This window comes from Maylandia zebra, linkage group LG13, assembly GCF_041146795.1.
Source record: "Maylandia zebra isolate NMK-2024a linkage group LG13, Mzebra_GT3a, whole genome shotgun sequence".
Lineage (NCBI taxonomy): Eukaryota > Metazoa > Chordata > Actinopteri > Cichliformes > Cichlidae > Maylandia > Maylandia zebra.
In genome coordinates this window covers 6,558,361-6,581,975 of record NC_135179.1, presented here as the reverse complement: position 1 = coordinate 6,581,975, position 23,615 = coordinate 6,558,361, and the positions used below count along the sequence as shown (strand labels likewise).

The following is a 23,615-nucleotide window of genomic DNA, read 5'->3' as shown; positions in this document are numbered from 1 at the left end:
ACAGAGAAAATTGTCATAATATTGAAACAGAATTCAAACTATGAGTTTGTGGAAAACTATCTGCCGCTCTGTCTCTCTATACAGCACAGAATCAACTGCTGCATCACCACTATGCTTCAGGAACCCTCTCTGATCTTCCCAGCTGTTGCCTCCCATGCTCGCGGCCTCGGGAGAGCAGATCTCTTCGCCGTCCAAGTACACAGGAATGCTGCTGGGCTGCAGAATGAAAGGATCCATCTTGCGTCTGTGCCTAGAAATTGTGACGGCCTCCTCTCTGCTTTTATTACCCTCCCCTGCCGCAGACCCCTCCCTCCCTCTAAAAACTTTTTTCTTTTTTTTCCAACAACAGGTGCCGCGCTTCCGGAGGTTTCCCCCCCTCCCTTCTCCGGATGCAATTCGTCACGCTTAGGGGATCAAATTACACATTTCCGGGGGGGAGGTCAAAAGGTCATGATTAGGGCCATCAATCAAATCGGATCAAATTTTGTCATAAGCTGTATGGGAGTATCTCTCTGGTGCTCCTGGACACTGGTAAACACAGACACTCCTATCGCATCTCTCTGCTTGGCTGAGACGCTGCCTGAGAATCTCCCTGCACAGGCTGATGATGATTTATCCATTTTTGAGTAGTTTAGCGGGCAGGGATAGCTCAGTAGGTAAAGCGGTTGCCCCGTGATCGGAAGGTCAGGGGTTCGAATTCCCTGAACGGCTACCCTGAGGTACCCTTGAGCAAGGTACCATCCCCACACGCTGCTCCCCGGGCGCTGCACTGGTGGCTGCCCACTGCTTCACTGAGTGAATGGGTTAAATGCAGAGAAGAATTTCCCCACGGGGATCAATAAAAGTGTACATTATTAGTATTAGCTTAATCTGTAGCATTATATATCTTATTAGGATGTCCTGTCAGGCCCATTTTTAACAAAAAATCTTGGGTCCAAAATTATACCTAGCCCCTGCTAGGTTGGGTCAACATTTTGTAGTTTCCATGCCCTCACAGCAGCTGGCTAACTCTTCGCTGCAGCTGCTACACCTGTGCGATTCCAAATCACTGCCGCTGCATCCAGCTCCACCCACTATAGAGTTGTCCCAACAGTTGGTGTCTGTATCTCCACCCACATCTGCTATACCAGCACGCTGGTATAGCGCCAACCAGCGCGCATGCGCCAACGTGCGCATGCGCCAACCAGCGTGCAGCCTGTTACAGTTGCTCCTGCTTTTTCTCTTAGTTTAGCTCTTTTACCTTACGTATTCTTTTTTTTCTGACTTGTATTTTCATCCGTTTATTATCTTTTACTCAATCATGTGGATCGAGAGAGTTTTTGTTCTTCTGTGGCCGTGGAACTGTTACTTTTATCAAGGAACGGGACCGCGGCCCATCTCCTACACTCACGGACTGTTTACTCCAGAGTTCAGCTGATCGCCCTGATGCCAGCTCGCTGGCCAGGCCCGCAGAAGTGCCAGCTGAAATTTGGAGGAAAACACATCGGGGATGCAGAGGTCAAGGACAGAAGAGAAGAAAGAAGGAGACGGTGAGACAGCGGAGGCTCGAAGCGAGGAGGAGGTATAAACCGTGTCTGCCGTCTATCGTAATGGGAAATGTGCGATCGTTATCGAATAAAATCGACGAGCTCTCAGCACTGGTTGTTAGGATGCCTGGGTCGTTGACCCAGGGTTTTTTGAGTTTATTATATTATTTATAATTTCTAGTCTTTGGGTTTTTGCTAGAGTCATGTCTTATGGTTTGTCTCTGTGTAATCCTTAGTTGCTGTCTCCCCTGTCCGCTATATCCCCGTGTCCAGTCAGTGTCTGTGTCTGCCCTGGTGCCACGTCTCTGTTCCCTCTGTTGTAGTGCCTGCATGTGAGTCTGTGTCTTTGTTCAGTCTGTGTTATGTGTTTCCTGTTTTACTTTGACGGTCTCTGTCTTATCTCAGTGTGTTCAGTTTACGCTTCCTTGTCTCATCAGTTCTGATTTGCCGCAGCTGTGTTTCTCTCCTGTTGTCCATTCCCTGATTGCTCCCTCTATGTATTTAAGCCCTGTGTTTCAGTTTGACATTTTGCTGTGTGTTCTGTCTGTTTGAAGTTTACCTTGGAGTCTCAGTTTTGTTACTTTTTGGAGTTCAGCATTAAAGCTGTATTTAAGTTCACCTTTGATTTCTGTGAGTCTGCATTTTGGGTCCTTCATATCACCACCCCTGCGTGCACACAGCCTTCACATAACACTGGTAAGGAGTCAGAGGGAATACCGAGAGTGTAGCCTAATGTGTTTCACCGAATCATGGATGCACCAGGACATTCCCGATGAGAATGCTTCCGTGGAAGGCTTCCACACTGTTCGGGCGGACAGGGACAGCATCGCTAGCGGTAAGCGGAAAGGAGGTGGGCTTGCTGTTTTAGTTAACAACCGGTGGTGTAACCCTGCCAACATAACAATCAAAGAAAGGATTTGTTGCTCGGACATTGAACTGTGTGCTGTTGGACTCAGGCCGTATTATTTACCCAGGGAATTCAATCACGTCATCTTGGTGGCTGTTTATGTTCCTCCCTCTGCTAACCCTACAGCTGCATGTGATACTATCCACTCTGCCATAGCCCGGTTACAGACTCAGCACCCGAGTGCCTTTATTGTGATCTCGAGTGACTTCAACCATGTATCACTGGACAATACACTAACAACATTCAGACAATATGTGGATGGACTGTCCCACCAGGGGATGAAAAATTCTAGACCTACTGTATGCTAATGTCAAGGATGCATACAGCTCCTCCTCCCTCCCCCCACTTGGTAGGTCAGATCATAACCTGATTCACCTCACCCCCCGCTATGTGCCAATTGTGAGGAGGGAACCTGTGACCACGAGGACTGTTAGGAGGTGGTCAGAGGAGGCCTTAGCAGAACTACAGGGCTGTTTCGAGGTGACCAACTGGGAAACACTCTGAGCCTCACGCCGAGGACATCAATGGGCTTACTGAGTGTATCATAGGCTACATAACTTTCTGCACCGACTCCATTGTTCCAGCTCAGACTGTTCATTGTTACCCAAATAACAAGCCGTGGGTGACTAAGGACATCAAAGCCCTCCTCAACAACAAGAAGAGGGCTTTCAGAGGGGGCAACAAAGAGGAGGTGAGGAAGATCCAGGTGTTACTAAAGGACAAGATCAGAGAGGCTAAGGACAATTACAGGAGGAAGCTGGAGTGGAAACTCCAGCAGAACAGCATGAGAGAGGTGTGGAGGGGCATGAAGACCATCACTGGATTCAGTACCAGGTTGAGATGCAAATGAGGAGACTTCACTCAGGCAAGTCTGCTGGACCAGCTGTGTGGAGTCTTTCATAAACTGTTTATGCTGAGTCTGAGTCTGCAGAGGGTACCAGTGATGCGGAAGACATGATGCCTCGTCCCTGTACCAAAGACGCCACGTCCCAGTGGCCCCCAGGATTACAGGCCCGTGGCACTGACCTCCCACCTGGACCCTGGAAAGGCTCATCCTGGACCAGCTGCGACCCATAGTAAGACCACATCTGGATCCCCTTCAGTTCGCTTATCAGCCTCGTCTCGGAACTGAGGACGCCATCATCTACCTGCTCAATCGTGTCTACACCCATCTGGACCAGCCGGCGAGCACTGTGAGGGTCATGTTTTTTGACTTTTCTAGTGTTTTCAATACAATCAGTCCGACCCTCCTGGGTGATAAGTTAGCAGCGATGCAGGTGGATGCTTCTCTGGTGTCCTGGATTGTTGATTACTTGAGAGGAAGACCACAATATGTACGTCTCCCACAGTGTGTGTCTGACAAGGTAATCAGCAACACAGGGGCACCACAGGGGACTGTCCTCTCCCCCTTCCTCTTCACCCTCTACACCACAGACTTCAGCCACTGCACAGAGACCTGCCATCTTCAGAAGTTTTCTGATGACTCTGCGGTGGTTGGATGCATCAGCAGGGATGATGAGACAGAGTACCGGGCTGTGGTCGACTCCTTTGTCACGTGGTGTGAGCAGAATCATCTGCAGCTCAACGTGGCAAAGACCAAGGAACTGATTAGATTAGATAGAACTTCATTAATCCCTCGGGTGGGTTCCTCTGGGAAATTCGATTTCCAAAAAAGCACAGCACCGACAGAAGTTACAGAGTTGCAGAATATTATATATATATATATATATATATATATATATATATATATAAACACAGACAATATAAATAAAATATACAAAGGGGATAAATAGGAATTAAAAATAAAAATACAAGTGAATTGCACATTTCAAGTATTGAGTCTATTGCACTGTTGACTATTTACAAAAGTATTGCACAAAAGGTATTGCACAGTGAGGTGAAGAGGCACTACAGCTTAGTTGTTCCCCCCTCCTTTGTCCTCCTGTTTCCCCTCCCTCTCCCCTCCAGAGAGGAGTTAAACAGTCTGATGGCGTGTGGGACAAGGGAGTTTTTAAGTCTGTTAGTTCTTGTCTTTGGGAGAAGCAACCTGTCACTGAACAGACTCTTCTGGTTGTTAATGGCCGTGTGCAGAGGATGCCTGGCATTGTCCATAATGTCCATCAGTTTCTTTAATGTCCTTTTCTCTGCCACTGTCACCAGAGTGTCCAGCTTTATGCCGACCACAGAGCTAGCCCTCCTGATCAGTTTCTCCAGCCTGGATGAGTCCTTCTTTGCTGTGCTGCTCCCCCAGCACACCACAGCATAGAAAAGTACTCCAGCAACCACCGACTGGTAAAACATCCTCAGGAGCTTCCTGCAGATGTTAAAAGACCTCAGCCTCCTGAGGAAGTACAGTCGGCTTTGGGCTTTTTTATACAGATGCTCTGTGTTGCATGACCAGTCCAGTTTATTGTCCACCCACAGCCCGAGGTACTTGTTGACCACCTCCACCTCCTCCCCCTCTATCTGAACCGGCAGTGGACCTTCTCTGGACCTCCTGAAGTCCACAACCAGTTCCTTAGTCTTAGAGGTGTTGAGTTGCAGGTGGTTTGTGTGACTCCATGCGACAAAGATGATCGTGGACTTCAGGAAGACCAGGAAACACTTGACCCCTGTTTCAATCCAGGGGGTCAGTGTTGACATTGTGGAGGACTATAAATACCTTGGAGTACACATTGACAATAAACTGGACTGGGCTAAAAACACCACAGCACTTTACAGGAAGGGCCAGAGTCGTCTCTATTTTTTGAGGCGACTGAGGTCCTTCAACATCTGCCAGAAAATGCTGAGGATTTTCTATGAGTCTGTTGTGGCCAGTGCGATCCTCTATGCTGTTGCATGCTGGGGGAGCAGGCTGAGGGTAGCAGATGCCAACAGACTCAATAAACTAATCCGTAAGGCCAGTAATGTTGTGGGGATGGAGCTGGACTCCCTCAAGGTGGTGTCGGAGAGGCGGATGCTGTCCAAGATAAAGACAATGTTGGATAACACCTCCCACCCACTCCATGACATGCTGGTCAGTCACAGGACCACGTTCAGTGAGAGACTGAGATTACCGAAAAGCACCACTGAACGACACAGGAAATCATTCCTGCCTGTGGCCATCTCCCTGTACAACGCATCCACTTAACACACTGGTTACTGCTACAACTACACATGGTATGGCACTCTCACACATATTTAACACACACATTGCAATATTATGCTCTCTTAAACATGTATTTTAATCTACATATTTACACATTTGCACTCTAACATACATGCATTTTCATTTATGTATTCCTACATTTTGCTCTCATTTACATGCATTCAAAATGCATTTAATTTTACAAATAATATATGTATGTAAGAAGAGAATGCATACATATCTGAAGAAAATATATGTATGCAAGAGAATAATGTATGTGAATGAAAGAGTATAGTGGAAACGGAAGGAGTTTAATGGAAACGGAAGGCTGGGTGTCTGTACCGCTGTGATTGGCTGAGAAGCACGCGCGGGTCACTTTCAAGTGTCTGACAGCATGGAGGGGGGAGAAGAAACTCGAGTTCTTCAGCAAGCTGTCAGGTTGTTAAGAAATATTTTATCATCTCCTGAAACGGTCACATCGTTGTCCTCGTCACTTGATCGAGATGGGACGGGCTCAACTGCACCCAGTGTTACCCACAGCACGGTGGAAAGTGAGATGAGGGAACTTTTTAGACCAGCTAACACCCGGGTATCTTCAACGAGTCAAGTAGCTACACGGAGTTCGACTGGAGTGGGGCAGTCTTTGCGATATCAGACCCAGAAACACTTTGGCAACTGGAACTGCAGATCAAGGAAAAGGTAAGAACAAAACAGTTTGCCACTTAACTATACAACTGCGAAATACAAAATACGAAATGTGCTTTGCTGATTTAGCAACGCACTTTTTTACCCTTATAAATTTTTAGCCCTAGCTAATTTATTCAGCAGCATCCACATTACAAACAGTAAAGACCGTGGCATTTATTTCAATATTAGTGGCTGTTTGTACTTGTGAACCGAGTGTAAGTTGATGCTTACTTTAAGATTACTTTATTAAATCTTCTTTATTAATGTGGGAGGTGGTAGCTACATTAGCCTGCTAAATAAAAGGTTGGGTTAATTTTCTTGTTGTTTTTGTTTAGTTTTGTATTTATTTATTTATTTTTTGGGGTAGAATTTTAATCTTGCTAGAAGACATCAATCCAACTCTGTGTTGTGAGTGGATCAATATCTGTACCACTGTAGAGGTAGATAAACATGGATGCCAAGTCATGCCTTCAGTCCAGTTTCTACAGTGTATGAAATAAGAAAAAAAGAAATATGATCGGTGTCTTTTTTGTTCTTTAGTCAAAGTAAAAAGTAATAGCAAATGTTTCTTTGTATGCCTCTTTGTAGGCGTATTTCATTTTAAAGAGCAGTAAAAAAAAAAAGAATTATATATATATATATACACACACACACACACACACACACACACACACACACACACACAGTGGGGCAAAAAAGTATTTAGTCAGCCACCGATTGTGCAAGTTCCCCCACTTAAAATGATGACAGAGGTCAGTAATTTGCACCAGAGCTACACTTCAACTGTGGGAGACAGAATGTGAAAAAAAAAATCCATGAATCCACATGGTAGGATTTGTAAAGAATTTATTTGTAAATCAGGGTGGAAAAAAAGAATTTGGTCACCTCAAACAAGGAAAATCTCTGGCTCTCACAGACCTGTAACGTCTTCTGTAAGAAGCTTTTCTGTCCCCCACTCGTTACCTGTATGAATGGCACCTGTTTGAACTCATCATCTGTATAAAAGACACCTGTCCACAGCCTCAAACAGTCAGACTCCAAACTCCGCCATGGCCAAGACCAAAGAGCTCTTGAAGGACACCAGGAAAAGTATTGTAGACCTGCACGAGACTGGGAAGAGTGAATCTACAATAGGCAAGCAGCTTGGTGTGAAAAAATCAACTGTGGGAGCAATCATCAGAAAATGGAAGACATACAAGACCACTGATAATCTCCCTTGATCTGGGGCTCCACGCAAGATCTCATCCCGTGGGGTCAAAATGATCATGAGAACGGTGAGCAAAGATCCCAGAACCACACGGGGGGACCTGGTGAATGACCTGCAGAGAGCTGGGACCAAAGTAACAAAGGTCACCATCAGTAACACACTACAACGGCAGGGAATCAAATCCCGCAGTGCCAGACGTGTTCGGCTGCTGAAGCCAGTGCATGTCCAGGCCCGTCTGAAGTTTGCCAGAGAGCACATGGATGATACAGCAGAGGATTGGGAGAATGTCATGTGGTCAGATGAAACCAAAGTAGAACTTTTTGGTATAAACTCAACTCGTCGTGTTTGGAGGAAGAAGAATACTGAGTTGCATCCCAAGAACACCATACCTACTGTGAAGCATGGGGGTGGAAACATCATGCTTTGGGGCTGTTTTTCTGCCAAGGGGACAGGACGACTGATCCGTGTTAAGGACAGAATGAATGGGGCCATGTATCGTGAGATTTTGAGCCAAAACCTCCTTCCATCAGTGAGAACTTTGAAGATGAAACGAGGCTGGGTCTTCCAACATGACAATGATCCAAAACACACCGCCCGGGCAACAAAGGAGTGGCTCCGTATGAAGCATTTGAAAGTCCTGGAGTGGCCTAGCCAGTCTCCAGACCTCAACCCCATAGAAAATCTGTGGCGGGAGTTGAAAGTCCGTGTTGCTCGGCGACAGCCCCAAAACATCACTGCTCTCGAGAAGATCTGCATGGAGGAATGGGCCAAAATACCAGCTACTGTGTGTGCAAACCTGGTAAAGACCTATAGTAAACGTTTGACCTCTGTTATTGCCAACAAAGGTTATGTTACAAAGTATTGAGTTGTATTTTTGTTATTGACCAAATACTTATTTTCCACCCTGATTTACGAATAAATTCTTTACAAATCCTACCATGTGGATTCATGGATTTTTCTTTCACATTCTGTCTCTCACAGTTGAAGTGTACCTCTGGTGCAAATTACTGACCTCTGTCATCATTTTAAGTGGGGGAACTTGCACAATCGGTGGCTGACTAAATACTTTTTTGCCCCACTGTATGTATATGTATATATATGTACAAAAAAAAAAAACCATATACACATATACATATATAATTTTTTTTTTTTTTTTTTTTTAATTAATTAATTAATTTTTTTAAATTCAAGCTTCAGTGAATTAAAATGGTCAAACCCCAAAACATTTTCTATTTTACGTACATTTTCCATTTTTTTCAAAGGCAATTTATAAGCATGCTATTACTTTATGCATTTTTTTCTTTCAAATTATGTTTCTGTTATTTGTGTTTGCTATTATACTCAACTCTTATGCACGAGCAGCTTTAAACATATTCAAGTGGGCTAAATGGCTAGCTGTGATACTGTTTTTTTTAATATGAACTGTGTAACATTTTATTTTATTTATAAAAGCTTAGCAACAGTTTAACGTGTAAGCTGGTCACTACCAAGTGACATTAGCAACTTTCTTAAGGAACTGATAGTGTCTAAGTATCGGTAAATAAAACAAAGGATACATAAATCTGAATATAGTTTCTGTTTTTTTTTTTTATAGGGCCAAGACACATTATCATGATACTTTCAACAAAGATGTCATCCTTCTTCCACGGCCATCAAGCAGTGTTGTTGTCAAGCATCGCACAAAACAACATTTACATGAACAAGGGCATATATTGAATGGATTTGAATTCCAAAAATCCTGGGACCAGAAAACTGTCTCTGAACAAATAAGGGACGCCTTTGGAGATAAACTTTCTATTGATGTAAGGTAGGTTGTGCTAGCAGTCGAAACCTAATGCGACACAGCTTTTGTCAGTAGTCTTTTCGATATCTAGGTATTTCAAAGCTTTACATAACGATTTAAGTCAGAGAACAGGTAGACATGAATCAGTAAACTAAACTAAAAGAACCAAATCAGTTATCCTTTCTTGAACACTCCATTTTTGGCATACTTTTTTGACATTTGTATAAAGTTTACTTCTGTTACTACTGGTTTAAGTCTGATTCAAAGAGGAAAACAAGATTAGCTCTAAAACAGTTATTGGAACATTTTTGCTGTTTTGGATTTTAAACATTTTACAACTTAACTGTTTTCCAGCCTGGAGTTTCTGATGGCGTGTGGCAACAGACTGATTGCGCCCAAACTGCGAGCAGGACAGGAGCTGGATGCAAATCTCATACATAAAATTTATAAATCGAAAGCCCTATACATCAGACCATCAAAACCAATTTTGGTACGTTATTTGACTTTTGAATGAATCTACCTAGCACTGTACAGTAATAATATGAAGACCAAAAATTGGTGCATAAACAACCTTTGAACTTTCTCATCTCTGTTCTTTTAAAACTTGCCTTTCACCTTTTGTAGTTGGATAGAATAGTAGTAATAGGTATTGACTAAATTTAAAGCTGCTCTGTTGGACTGTTTGTGAATTATAGAACGTAAGACTACTGCTGTTCAGGAGATGTGTTACAATTTTGTCTGCCTAGTATGTAAAAGTAATTGTGTGAAAGATCTATTAACTCTTGAAATTTCTCACCCTATGGTAGCTGGGATAGGCTCCAACCACCCCACCTCTGATAAGAATAAGCAGAAGAGGTTGGATATATGGTATTTAATGTTCAAATTCAATATATGTGAATTATTATAATTATTATTTTATTTCTAAGGATGATATTACAAGCTACAGCAGTGAGGAAAACTGTGAAGAAAACCCTGTTTCATCAAGGCAGCTGCGCTCATCATCTTCAGACAGTTTTGCCAGTTCAACAGCTGCCTTCCAACCAATCTCTGCTCCGACGCGATCTCCTGCCTCATCAGTTTGTAATGGAACATTATTAACGGAAACTCCTGCCTTGACCCATGAAAGTAGTATCTCACACAAGTACAGCAGCGCTTCAACAAACATTTCCTTCAGCCAGTTACCAGTGTCTTCATTGGAAATCTACCCTTCCACTAGTCAGCCTTCTACCTCATCATCTGCATCTTTAAGCGATCCAGTTCTGGTCCTGACGTGCCGAAATACCTCAAGCTCACCCTACCAGACCAGGAATCCAGAGAATCATTGTTCAGCATTACCCTCTACATCAACACACAGTCAATCTGTAAACTACGATAACTACCTTTCAATCATGACTCCACTATCTGACATGTCTTCTGATGATGAGGAACTTAACCAGGCTATACTAGCAAGCCTGCAGAGCGAAAGGTTAGTTTCAAATACAAATGTTTTACAGTAGCCAATTAAACACACCATATTTGTTGCAATCCAATACTGTAACCAGTGTTGTGAAGGAGTGTAATCCATCCTCAGATATTTATAAGCATATATGATATTTATATTTGCTGTTAACAAAACGGTTTTTGAATAATGTCTACAGAGTCAAATGATAATGCTGTAATGCTGGCAAATTTTATTTTATTTGAAATAGGCAGCGAATTTTTAACAGAGCCTATCTGACAATGAAATGAAATTTACTTATTGTTATTTACTTATTGTGCATTGAAACTATTTTTCTTTGCTCTAGTGCTTTCTAGTTCTCCAAAACATATAAACAATATAAAAAGCCACTGAGCAATATACTCCTTTGTACATTTTGCTTATGATTATGATAATTTCCTTTAGGGATTAATAAAGTATGCTGATTCTGATTTTGACAAAACTTTGTATGTCCTTGTAGCCCTTGTATCTGAATGTTTTTACTGATGTTCATTTCAATATTTTTTCTTTTTTTTCTTTTCTTTTTTTTAATCCTACAGGACTTCAAGTTGTTTGGTATCAGCAAAAGATATTTTGGAGGAACTTTCTGCAAAAGTAAACCAACAGAAGAAATGCAAGTTCAACATTAATAGATCAACAGTCCTGGATGGAGCAATTAGAGGTTTTAAACGAGCGACATATGATCCATGCCACACAATTTCTGTCAGGTTTTCTGACGATATGGGAGTACCTGAAGAGGCTGTTGACTTGGGTGGACCAAGAAGAGAATTTCTAAGACTTCTGATCGAAGCTTTGCCCCTGTCTCCAATGTTTGAGGGTGAAGAAGGCAAAATGAACTTGGCGCTTGATAGTGCTGGTATGTATTTATTTTAGGCTGATATCCCTGGAGTAATGCAATAAAAAAAATCATTTTTATAAAGTTCTTGTCAAGCGCTTTCATGCATCTATTGACATGTAATGTTTTTCATTATTTCTAGCCATGAGGGAGGACAGGTACTTCATTGCAGGCAGAGCCATTGCAGTAAGCCTTGTACATGGTGGTCCACCAGCAGGCTTTCTGTCCCCAACACTCTTCTCTTGCCTTGTTGATGGCCCAGATTTGGCTAAACCAGTTTTAGAAGATGTTGCCGATAGTGATCTGCGTGATAAAATTAAAAGGGTAAAACTTATTTGTCAGTTGTTGGATAATGTTTTAGTATTGTGTGCATTTCGTTCTACTCCATGTATTAATTGGGGCCCATAAATTTTTTATTTTTTTATTTGAAGGTTAAAGAGTGTAAATCCTTTGAAGATCTGATAGTAGCAACTGAGCCACTTCAGGAATACTTAGCCAATGCTGGCTGCCTGAGGCCGCTACGGAGGCTGGAAGACAAGGATCTGCTTATACATGACATTATCATGTTCCAAGTAATACACAGAGTCCGTGGTCCATTTGAAAGGTATGTATGTATGTATTTATTGTTGTTCAATAAGTAACTCAAACCCATGCTGATTGCCTTGTATTCTGGGAATTTTGTGTGACATTTCTTTATGTGTAGGTACACCATGCCTCCAAAGGTGACAGCATCACATGAAAAATGCAGATTTGGGATATACACTTTTGATGATGTGAATAATCTGAAGTGAAAATTATTGTTTATATATATTCTTATGTTTTAGATTATACTTCTTGGATCCATTCATTTTTGATGTGATTTGTGATTTTAAAGGTAATTCTGATTATCATTTAGATTTCAGGATGGACTACGGACACTTGAGGTGCTGGACAAAATCCAAGCTCACCCAGAGAGTTTTCGCACCCTTCTATGCTGGTCACCTTCAGTGCTTACAGCTGACCTTCTTGACAGCCTCTTTACCATCCGCCTTTCTCCAGCTGGGAGCAATAAAAGGCATGCTGAAGCAGTTGTCATTAGTTTCTGGAGAGACTACCTAACAGATGCAGAAGGTAAATTTAGCGTTTTAAGCATTGTGTGTTCAATTTATAATGCAGTGCATCTTTTCATTGAATCAGTTAAAAGTAGAAATGCTTGCTGTGTTTTTTTTGTCTTTAATGCCATTTTTGACAGTATTGCTTTTCCTTTAGATCAAGACGGAACACAGAAGCTGGGGACAATTCTTGCCTTCGCCACTGGAGCCAACACTGTTCCACCAATTGGCTTCTCTCCACAACCGTCCATTGAATTTCTTCACCAAGAGCCTGATGCACAAACCATGTCTAAACTACCCATTGCAAACACGTGCATCAATTGTTTAAAGTTACCACTTCATACCTCTTACAAAGACTTTCAGGAGAATATGGACTTTGCATTAGGTAATACACATGGTTTTGGAATAGCTTAATTCCTGGTCAGGTTAGTATGCTAATCTGAGTTTTGCACTCAGTTAAATTAATGAGTGTCAACCATTAAGTAATTCTAAGAGGGGGGGTTTTGAATATCATTGCATTTTCTTTCCCAGAAATCAAACACATGTTCAAAATGTTCCACCTAAAACACCAATTAACACACTTGAGACCAAGCTGAATTTACTTTATGTTGCCATATTTCATATGTCACCCACCTATTATGTGATTGGAGGCTCTGTTTTTGCATTGACCTTTTAACAAATGTTCATTTGCTTCAAGTCTTTTTGCTTGTCAGGGTACCATTCTACAAGTATACAATAGTTATATATACTAACATAATTCAATAATAATTTTTTCATTGCATTAATTTATGTGCATTGTGATTATTTTTGTTTTCTAGCTTTGTACTTGTTTGTTGCTTTTATTCTCTGGTGTTCTTCAATATTGTTTATCTGACATTTCTATTCTATTTGATCAGTGATCCATGTTTGATGTATTTACTGACTGTATTAATGTTAATGTTATCAGTTTGAGTCATCTTGTTCCAAGACAATACATCTGGTGATTGTGATGACCAAAAACCTCAATAAAATGTGGTTGCACAAATTTATTTTTTCTTTTAACAAGGTGTTTTAAAACAAAACATGGTTGTAAAATCTCAACAGACTCACATAATACAACTCAGAAATTCTTTAAAATTGTATACAAACCGTAAACATGCATGTAAAGGTTGATAGTAGCATTCTTGAAATTTAAAGCTGTGACTAAACTTCTAATAATACTGAACTAACAACAGTCTTGGCACTGTATTCTTTTTAAGCTGCACAACCACAATTACAGTAAATGAAATTTCTCCAGAGGCCTTGTTGATATTTTAGGATTGTCTCTCAAGAAAACGAACAAGGTTGCAAAATAAATCTATACCGTTATTGCCATCATCTTCAAATGGATCAAAGGTCTGTTGAAGTGTAACCATCATGGTGTCACTGATGGAAATGTTAATTGATGGAACAACGACATTATTGTTTGTCTCCAGCTCTGGCAGTGGTCTGCATTCATCAATACCAAAGTCATTTTCACATCTCAGAATGGTTAAAACATACGTTCTTAGTTGAGCCTTGGCTAGATGTTGAACAGGCACTATGCAAGGATCTAGAGATTTCAGACCTACCATTTATTAGCTCAAACATCAAAAGACATGAATGCTTTAAAAGTATCAACATCAGCTTTTCTCTGACAGCATGGTGGGAGTTTCTAAAAATAACGGAGTCTTCATTAATCCCATGCAAACGTACACCTATCTGGAATAACCCTGACATATTACAAAACAATAATATGATTAATTTCCCAGAATGGAGTTGTAAAGGAATTAAATACTTAGAACATATATTAGAGGGAACAGAATTTATTCCATTTGACAGACTAGTTGCACAATATGGGATCAAGAAGACAAGATTTTTAGAATATCAACAAATTAAATCCATAGTAAAAAAAAAATTTAACCTCAGTCAAGTTGAATTACAAACACCACTAAGTGCGGCACATTTTCTTACTCTTAAATCCCCCAAATTATTATCTAAAATATACAGAACACTTTCTAAATTAGATGAATCAATATCCCTTCCTATTGCAAAGTGGGAAGCAGATTTATCAGTCAGCTTAGACCAAAACTTCTGGTCTCAGATTTGCTCAAAAACCTTTAAATTAATTAAAAATCCCAGTCTGCAATTAATACAATACAAAATACTACATAGAGTGCACTATACAGGTCATCGGATGTTCAAGATGGGCTTTACATCTTCCAACAACTGCTCACACTGTCAAGGCAATACACCAGACAATTACATCCACGCTCTTTGGTTCTGTCCACCAGTGCAAAAGTTTTGGCGGGAGATATGTGAAGACTTATCAAAGTGTCTGAAATGTAATATTCCAACTTCCCCCTTAGTGTGTTTACTGGGCAGCTTAGATAATGTCACTTCAGAAAAGAATATAGCCCATATGATTTTCACTGCCCTATACATAGCCAAGAAAACAGTCCTCATGAACTGGAAAAATAAAAATAATCTTAATTCTAACCAATATAGAAATTATCTATTAGATTACATTAGTCTTGACACAGCCTCTGCCACCACATCAGATCAATTGCTCTGGGCTCCTTTTATCAGCTCCATTACCTAGTGGGGGTGGGGGGTCATAGTTTGGTCCCGCCTTCACTGTTGTGATTGGTGTGGGGGTAGGGACAGGCTTAGGTAGTGATGGGCAGATGAAGCCCCATGAAGCACTGAAGCTTTTCATCCAATTGGTTCACCCCAACGCGAAGCTTCATGAAGCTTCATTTGCTCTAGCAGGACGTAAAAATAATAGCTGGCATGAATTTGAAGAGTGTGGCATTTTGCACACAGCCTGTAAATGTCAACAACAAAAGGAGTGTGTAAAACATGTATATTGTAGTGATGGCAGTATACTGTGTATATTTATAGTGGCAGTATGGGAAATGATTATTTGGAAATGCTTGAAATGGAAATGATCATTTACTGTGAGGTGAGGTGTGGTTGGGGTGTGGACAGTGGTTGTGCTTTTGTAACGTTGAGGTATGGACAGCTACACACTGAGGCTTTCTGCCTGTTCACATTTTATTCTGTAAAAACTAAATTTTCACTGCTTTTATGACCTTTTTAGTGGGGAGAACATAGCTAGGATTTAATGATTTAACAAATCTTTTGAATCCTTTGTCCTCCACAATGCTAAATGGCTGGGAGTCCTCAATCACCATGCTAACCAGGTCTTCATCTATTTGAGATTGTTCTCCTGAGGAAAGACAATAAAGATAAAGCACAAATATAAATATCACACACGTAACTTATAACAGTTGTATAATATTGTTATATCATTTAGTAACATTACTGCATCCTATATTATCATGACATTTGATGGCTCACCTGGTCTTGCTCCACAATCGGTGTCCCCCTTATTCTCATGCAAAGCTCTGTAGTGCCTAAGCATGGATAAGGTGTTGTTGTTGTTATATCCCAGCTCCCTGGCACATAGAAAACACTTCACCTTGTACAAAAGTCAAGACAGCTCAACATAAATTGTATTGCACCATCAGTATCATGAAAATACATCTTCTGTAGAAATTTACATACCTTGTTGGGAGGAATAAGATCAAAATGTTCCCACACAGGGGAGGACATCCTCCTCTTCTTAGCTGGCTCCATTCTCTCCTGACTTTCCTCACTCTCATAAACCTCCAAACGGTCTCCAAACTCTCACTAACCGCAACTCTCCATCAAACACCCACATTTTTGAATGAAGTCTGAGGGGTTTATATCGCTGTCATATCTCGCGGCAAAGTTCGAACCACTTCATGAACCAGTCACGTGGTACAGCCGGGCTGCGAGGCTTCGGACGTCATCATTTTCAGCTCCTCCCATAAATGAAGCAAGCCTCGATACGCGCTTCGCGGAAACGCCCCCTCCATTACTCGACACACGCTCCGAAGCCTCGATACAGAACGTCCCATCACTAGGCTTAGGGCGTCGGGGGGTTCCCCGGAGGCAACTTCCTTGGGGGGCTCAACCCGGGGTAGCGGTCATGTCCGGTTGGGGGCTCTGTTGGCTCTCAGGTGACTGTTTCCTCGCGGCTGTGTGCAGCGGGGCTAGGGGAGGGTCTGTGCTGATGGACGTGGGTTACTGACCTGGTAGCCTGGCTGGCCCTGGGTGGGTCCGGGATGGGCGTGAGGTTCTGGGGGTGCTCCGTCTCTGGGCTGGGGCCCGGGCCGGGCCTTGGGGGCTTGGGTCCTGGTTGGTGTGTTGCCGGGGTTGTGGGCGGGTGGGTGCATGGGGGCCCGGCCCTGGAGCAGGGTGCCGCCGGTGCGTCGAGCCACCTGGGGGGCTCTTCAACTGGTGGGGGAGATGGTCACATCTTGCAGGAGCTCTCCTCTCTTCAGGAACTCTCTCTGCAGGAGGGGGAGATACAGGAGAGGTGGAGGAAGATCTCAACCTGGGCGTTTACTGTCTTATGTAGTCTGGAAGATGAGTGGATGGTGGGGTGGGTGCAGTTTTCTCTGTGGTGGGGTTGGGTGGACTGTCCCGGGCTCTGTGGGGCCGGGGGGCGCTGCTGCACTGGGCCCCGGTCTGGTTGGGCCTGGGCCCCCTTTCCCTGGCGGGTCGCGGAGTATGGGAGTGCCTACTGGGGTCAGCGGGGGAGCTGGCCCCAGGGAGGGGTTACCTGCCCCTCCCTTCCTTCCCTCCCCATCTCCAGCTGCCTCCCTCTTCCCGCTCCACCACAACCACCCACACATGCAGGCCTTGGAGTAGGGGTATGTCACCAGGGTGCGGAGGAGGCTACCCGTCCCCCCCCCCCCGTCCCCTTCTGGCTGCCTCTGCCTCAATTTTATCCCACAACTTAGACATTCACATTATTCACACTCTCATTACACATACATTTAGGATCTTGGGGGTGGGAACAATCACGGAGTCCAAATTACCATCAGGGTGTACACCTCACCCCTGGCGTCGTTGCCCACCTCTCAATTTTAAATACACTTAGACATTAAGGGCTATCAGGAGGGACTATGCGCTTACCTGCTGCTCCTTGGCAGGTAGCTCCATGCCCTCCTGGGTTTTAATTGCACCTTAGAACACACATGCATCAACACTACAATGAGCGGGTGGAGGGAGGTTTGGAGTCTTCTCCCACCCCCGTTCTCTGCGGCCTGCTGGAGCGGGAGGGCTAGGAGGAGTTGGCCGTCCGACTGCGGTCTGGGGTGTGGGGCCTCCCTGCTGCTACGGAGTCGGGGTGGTCTGCCTCTCCCCACCGCAGGGAAAAGGGTAACACCACCTGGGTCTGGGTGCAGTTCCCCCCTCCAGGGGCAAGGGTACCTAGACCCGGTTTGTAGAGTACGCTTGGGGAGTGTGATCGTGTGTACAGCGTCTCTTTATGTCTGTCTCCACGTTGGTTGAGTGTGGAGTAAGTGCACATGAGAGCATGAGGGTGGGAATGAATGTTTGTGTCTGTGTGTGCCTGTATGTCTGTGTCTATATGTCAGGTTGGGTATCAGACGCCACCTCTCTGGGGACACCTCAGGCCCTCCAAGGTTTGGAGGCCTATCTCCACCCACCACCACTTCCCCTGCCGGTGGCGGACTCCCTCAGGTGTCGGTGCGTTGGTGGTTCTTTGTGTCTGGGGGTGGGTGTCCAGGTACACACCGGCTCACTCCTTGACGGCCGCTTATCGGGGCCTGGAGCCTGGGGCTCGCTCGGGCCCCTTCAGAGGTGGGGTGCCCCCGGCCTCTCGGCCTGGGGCTCGGTCACTCAGGCGCAGCTGGGGGCCGGCGGAGCTCATGGGCGCATCACTGCAACTCCCCCTGGCTTCTGCTCCGCGGCTGCTGAGTGAACCCTCATCTGGGACTCTCCTCAGCTCTTACTGGAACAGTGGCGCGGCTGCCCCTCTGTTGGTCTTCCTTGGTCTCTTGTGTTCTGGGGGCCTCTGGATGTCGAGAGTTTGACCTCCTCCATACCCGCTTCACACCCTGGAGGACGGGGCTGTGGCCCCCCCACACTCCCTAGCAGATCGTTACATGGAGAAACCTTTGGAATACAAGCATGCTGATCCACACAGGTGTACACACGGGTGTTCACTGCTCGTAGACCCAAATTACACCTTTCTTGGCCGCTACTTCGAAGCACATCTGTCCTGCGTGCTGCACAACAACATTGAATATTTAGTATTTACTGCTGTTTACACTTAGCTAGATTAATGCGATGGTGTTGTGTTTAGTATGTTGCTTTGTTTTTTTTGCTTGTTTTCTATTTTTCTCTCAACAGGTGATCCAGGAGATTTTTTTTCTCCCCCCCTTTCTCACTGTCCCTCTCCCCTTCTGTTTTTCCTTTCCTTCCTCTTTCTTTCTTCCTTTCCTATCCCTCACTCATGTCTGTCCCGTCTGTAACATCTGAAAATAAAATATAATAAATAATAAAAACAAAGATCGACCAAATGGACCAATACGGCAATGCCACGATGATCCATTTGGCAAAGTAAATCCATTGGGTATCCTTGTTGGTCTTCAGACAACAATTCTGATGGCTAAAGAACCAAATGGGACAGGCAAAAAAACAAAAAAAAAGCAAAAAAAAAAAAACAAAGTCATTTTCACAAATACCATTCATATTTGGGTTATGTATTCCTGCATTGTTGATAATGCCCCTTTGCCACAGCTGAAGAGGGGTTTGCCCTCCTTGTGTTGAAAGTCCATGGTTATTCCACTGGTTCTGAAATTCTGTGGCAGCTCTTTGAATACGTGGCAAATATATATAATGAAGACAAAATAAATGGACCTCATTAAGTGAATCTAATACACCATGCTCCTCCATAAAATTGAAAAGATTAACAAAATGATATGAGGCCACTCGATTTAATTCTGCCCATAATCGCTCAATTCTTTGATTATGCACAGACCTGCCAGTGATAACACTATGCCTGTTCAGTCCTTGCCTGTAAAGCATGAAACGGGCAACACCAGTGTTTTCTAGTCCATGATCACATCTCACGCTGGATGGCATTCCAAAGTTCTGAACACCAACCATGAACAGTGACAAAACACTTGATGCCCTGTTGTTATCTAAACACGCAAGGTAGATCATGGTTCTACTGAAACCATCCACACAGCCATGGAACACCATCCTCCATCTCACAAGTTTGTGGTTTCCATCTATATGCCTATAGAAAAATGAAATAAGTATAAGTTATGTATGGGGAAACTATGACATGGTCAAGGATATGCACACGTTTGAGTAAATAAAACAATGAGTTATTTTGCTTTAGATAATCCATTTCGCTATAGACTTAGAATCAGGACTGTTTTTCTGTTAGAATTTTCTCACCATAACTGATTGGGGAAAGGAACACTGTACAGTCGTTGACGTATTGCATTGCGTCTTCTGAGGGAACGTCCAAAGGGGTCAATTTCTTGTAGACTTTGTCTTACACGCCACCTTTGGATTCGTAACCCACGTGATCTCAAGCTGCCATGCACATATCGTTCACCTGCATTTGTGGTATTCTGAAGGATTTCCCTAACAACCCTGTTCAGGTTTTCATCGGATAATGTTGCATAAGTCAGTGGCTCAATGCCAAGGTCCTCTCTGTGCCTGTACAGAGTACGGGAGCTAACCCCTAAGCATGTTGCAATGCTTTGCCAGTTCATTCCAAGAGATACTAAATGAGATATTTGCTCTCTTGAAATGCTGTATCGCGGTCGACCTTGAGAGCAAGTCATGAGAGGTGGAGGTAGCAAGACAAGTCTGTTCTCAGATGTAGTTCCTTGTCTGGTTTCATAAGCAGTCAGTAAAAAAATTAGCCATCCATTTTAGGACTGTAATGTATTCACTGCTTCTCTATTTCTTGCATCGTCAACAAATCTTGAGATGGACAAAATTCCAGATAAGGTTTGAATGTGATCACCAAGTTCTCTATGGAGCCTCTGACGAACAAAAGAATCTGTAGCTTCTCTTTGAATTTGTTCCATCCATCCATCCATCCATTCGCTTCCGCTTATCCTTTTTCAGGGTCGCGGGGGGCGCTGGAGCCTATCCCAGCTGTCATAGGGCGAGAGGCAGGGTACACCCTGGACAGGTCGCCAGTCTGTTGCAAGGCCAACACACAAGGACAGACAACCATTCACACTCACATTCACTTGCACATTCACACCTAGTGGCAATGAATTTGTTCCAAACATTCTAATACATTATTTAAAAAAGTTCTAATGTCATTTTCATTACTACTTACTCGACAAATTAACTGCAATACTAGCAAAGAAAGCAGGACAACTTTGAACAGCTTCATTGCTTGGTTCTTCTGGTTTTGGTCTGGGTATGTCAAGTAAGTTCTCCAAGTGTATTACATTTCCTGGTTTAAGAATAACTTCCTGCTTAAAGGATTAACTTCCTGTGTTAGGAAATGCAGATGTGAATGTCAGAGTGTATGTATGCAAGAGTAAAGGATAAACACTGGGATTGTATGTGTATATGAGTATAGGAGTACAAATATATATGTGTTGAAAGGTAAAGGGTATGTATATATATGTATGACTAGAAAGGGCTGCACCTGCAAGGAGAATAAATATATGTCAACATAAAAATATGTAGCATTAAGAAAAATAGAATACATGTGTGTGAAAGGAAGATTAATGGATTTATGTGAGAGTGAATATACATGGATATGAAATAAGAATAAAGGTGTGCGAGATGACAATATATATATGTGAGAGTGAAACTATATGTATGTATGTGAGAGTGACAATACATGTGCATGAAAGAAGAATATATGTATGTGAGAGTGAAAGTATATGTGTGTGAAAGAAGAATATATGTATGTGAGAGTGAAAATATATGTGTGTGAAAGAAGAATATATGTATGTGAGAGTGAAAATATATGTGTGTGAAAGAAGAATATATGTATGTGAGAGTGAAAATATATGTGTGTGAAAGAAGAATATATGTATGTGAGAGTGACAATACATGTGCATGAAAGAAGAATATATGTATGTGAGATTGAAGGTATATGTGTGTGAAAGAAGAATATATATATGTGAGAGTGAAAATATATGTGTGTGAAAGAAGAATATATGTATGTGAGAGTCAAAGTATGAATTTTGGCTTGTACGGCCCCTCATACGTACGTATGTGTGTATATATATATATATACATATATATATATACATACGTACGTATGTGTGTATATATATATATATATATATATATACATATATATATACATACGTACGTATGTGTGTATATATATATATATATATACGTATGTATGTGTATATATATATATATATATATATACGTATGTATGTATGTATGTGTATATATATATATATATATATATATATATATATATATATATATAGGGTGTACCCCGCCTCTCGCCCTATGACAGCTGGGATAGGCTCCAGCGCCCCCCGCGACCCTGAAAAGGATAAGCGGAAGTGAATGGATGGATGGATGGATGTGTGTTTAAATATGTGTGTATATGTATATATATGTATATATATGTATATATATATGTATGTCACATATTGACAGTGGTTCACCGATGCCAATGACATAATTACCCAGCTACATTTCTGAAAGAATGCAAAAGCATTGACATATATTTTTCCTTCCTACAATAGCCCGACGGGCAGGGAAGAGATAGATTTTGGTAGCCCGACTGAAAAAATCGCTAGCCCCAGGACGTCGGGCTAGCGATATTGCAAGCCCTGTATCTGATTGAGGAATCACTCATCTTTGGAAAAGAGAGTTTATTACAGAGAAATGTCTCTTTCCAAAATAAAAGCTATACTATCCGCTTCTTCTGGGCTATATTCTCAGCAGCATAAGGAGAATCATGTGCTAACAGCTGTCTAAATGACTGGGCTAAAGTTAGTAGCATGCTTGTTGTTTTTGTCTTTGCACTAGGATGATGTTGGCGTAAATGTACAGTCATATTCGTTGTGTTCCCACTAGTGCTTTCAGGTTAATCTCGTTGAAATAACCTTAACGCCACAACACGGCAAATCTCCGTTAACGAGCTACCGCCGATCGCCCCGTGCATGGGGCTAGACGGCCAACACGTTAACGAGCTAACTGCGCTAACACACTAGTTCCCACCCATGTAATTGAGCATTGCATGGCACATCCAACATACTGTTTTACTTTACTCCATGACTCGCTTACCTTCAGGGTCATACGTCACATGAAAACCAAAATAATTCCAAACGCCAGATCTGAATGAGGGTGGGGGAGGTCCATGTTGCAAGGAGAGCTTAACTTCTGTCTTGCTAGCTTGCCCTGCGCTCTTCCTTCTGACTATGCTGTCTGTGTTGAGCGCTCAGTGGATCTGCGCTCGACAGTGCAGCCTAGGCGGAGTAGTCGAACGCAGATTCACTGAGCGCTCAACACAGACAGCATCGTCAGAAGGAAAGTTGATAAAATAAATTACAAATGTTGTATTGTTCGATACATATGCGTACCGAACCGAAAGCACTGTATCGAACGGTTCAATATTGATACGAATATCGTTGCACCCCTAATATGTATGTATATATATGTATGTATGTATATGTATGTATGTATATATATGTATGTGTATATATGTATGTGTGTGTATATATGTATGTGTGTGTATATATGTGTGTGTGTGTGTGTGTGTGTGTGTGTGTGTATGTATGTGTGTGTGTATGTGTGAGAAGCCTCCTTTCTCCGTCTTGTCCCTCCACTGGGCTCATGACATCCCAGCTTGTACTCTGCACTGGAGTCTGTCGCTCGATGCCACTGCGGCTCCCCTCGTGTCATCGCCCTGTGAGTAAACAAATAGGGGCCAGAACCATCATCCCAGAAGCTGAATTGGCTAATAGCCATGGCGACCCTCTCCCACCAAGCTAACATTCTTTAATTAAAACAAAGAACAGAAAACCAAGCTTGGTGGAGAGCATGCATGAGCATGTAACTACACAGTTACACCTATATCTGGGACTCCCCACCATTTGACCTTAGAACTGAACTGAAG

At 42.8% G+C, this 23,615-nt stretch overlaps 2 long non-coding RNA genes across 3 annotated transcripts; both read left to right on the top strand.

The window, feature by feature from the left end:
* Positions 1 to 9,654: 9,654 nt before the first annotated feature.
* LOC143421681 (uncharacterized) lies at positions 9,655 to 11,851 on the top strand. The gene is made up of 4 exons (XR_013101244.1): positions 9,655 to 9,727; positions 10,164 to 10,702; positions 11,254 to 11,570; positions 11,692 to 11,851. It is a non-coding gene; the product is annotated as an uncharacterized LOC143421681 (long non-coding RNA).
* Positions 11,852 to 11,985: 134 nt separating this feature from the next.
* LOC143421680 (uncharacterized) lies at positions 11,986 to 13,127 on the top strand. Of its 2 annotated transcripts, XR_013101243.1 has the most exons (4): positions 11,986 to 12,153; positions 12,253 to 12,336; positions 12,445 to 12,659; positions 12,798 to 13,127. It is a non-coding gene; the product is annotated as an uncharacterized LOC143421680 (long non-coding RNA). The 2 variants fall into 2 exon arrangements; XR_013101242.1 differs by lacking the exon at positions 12,253 to 12,336.
* Positions 13,128 to 23,615: the final 10,488 nt, after the last annotated feature.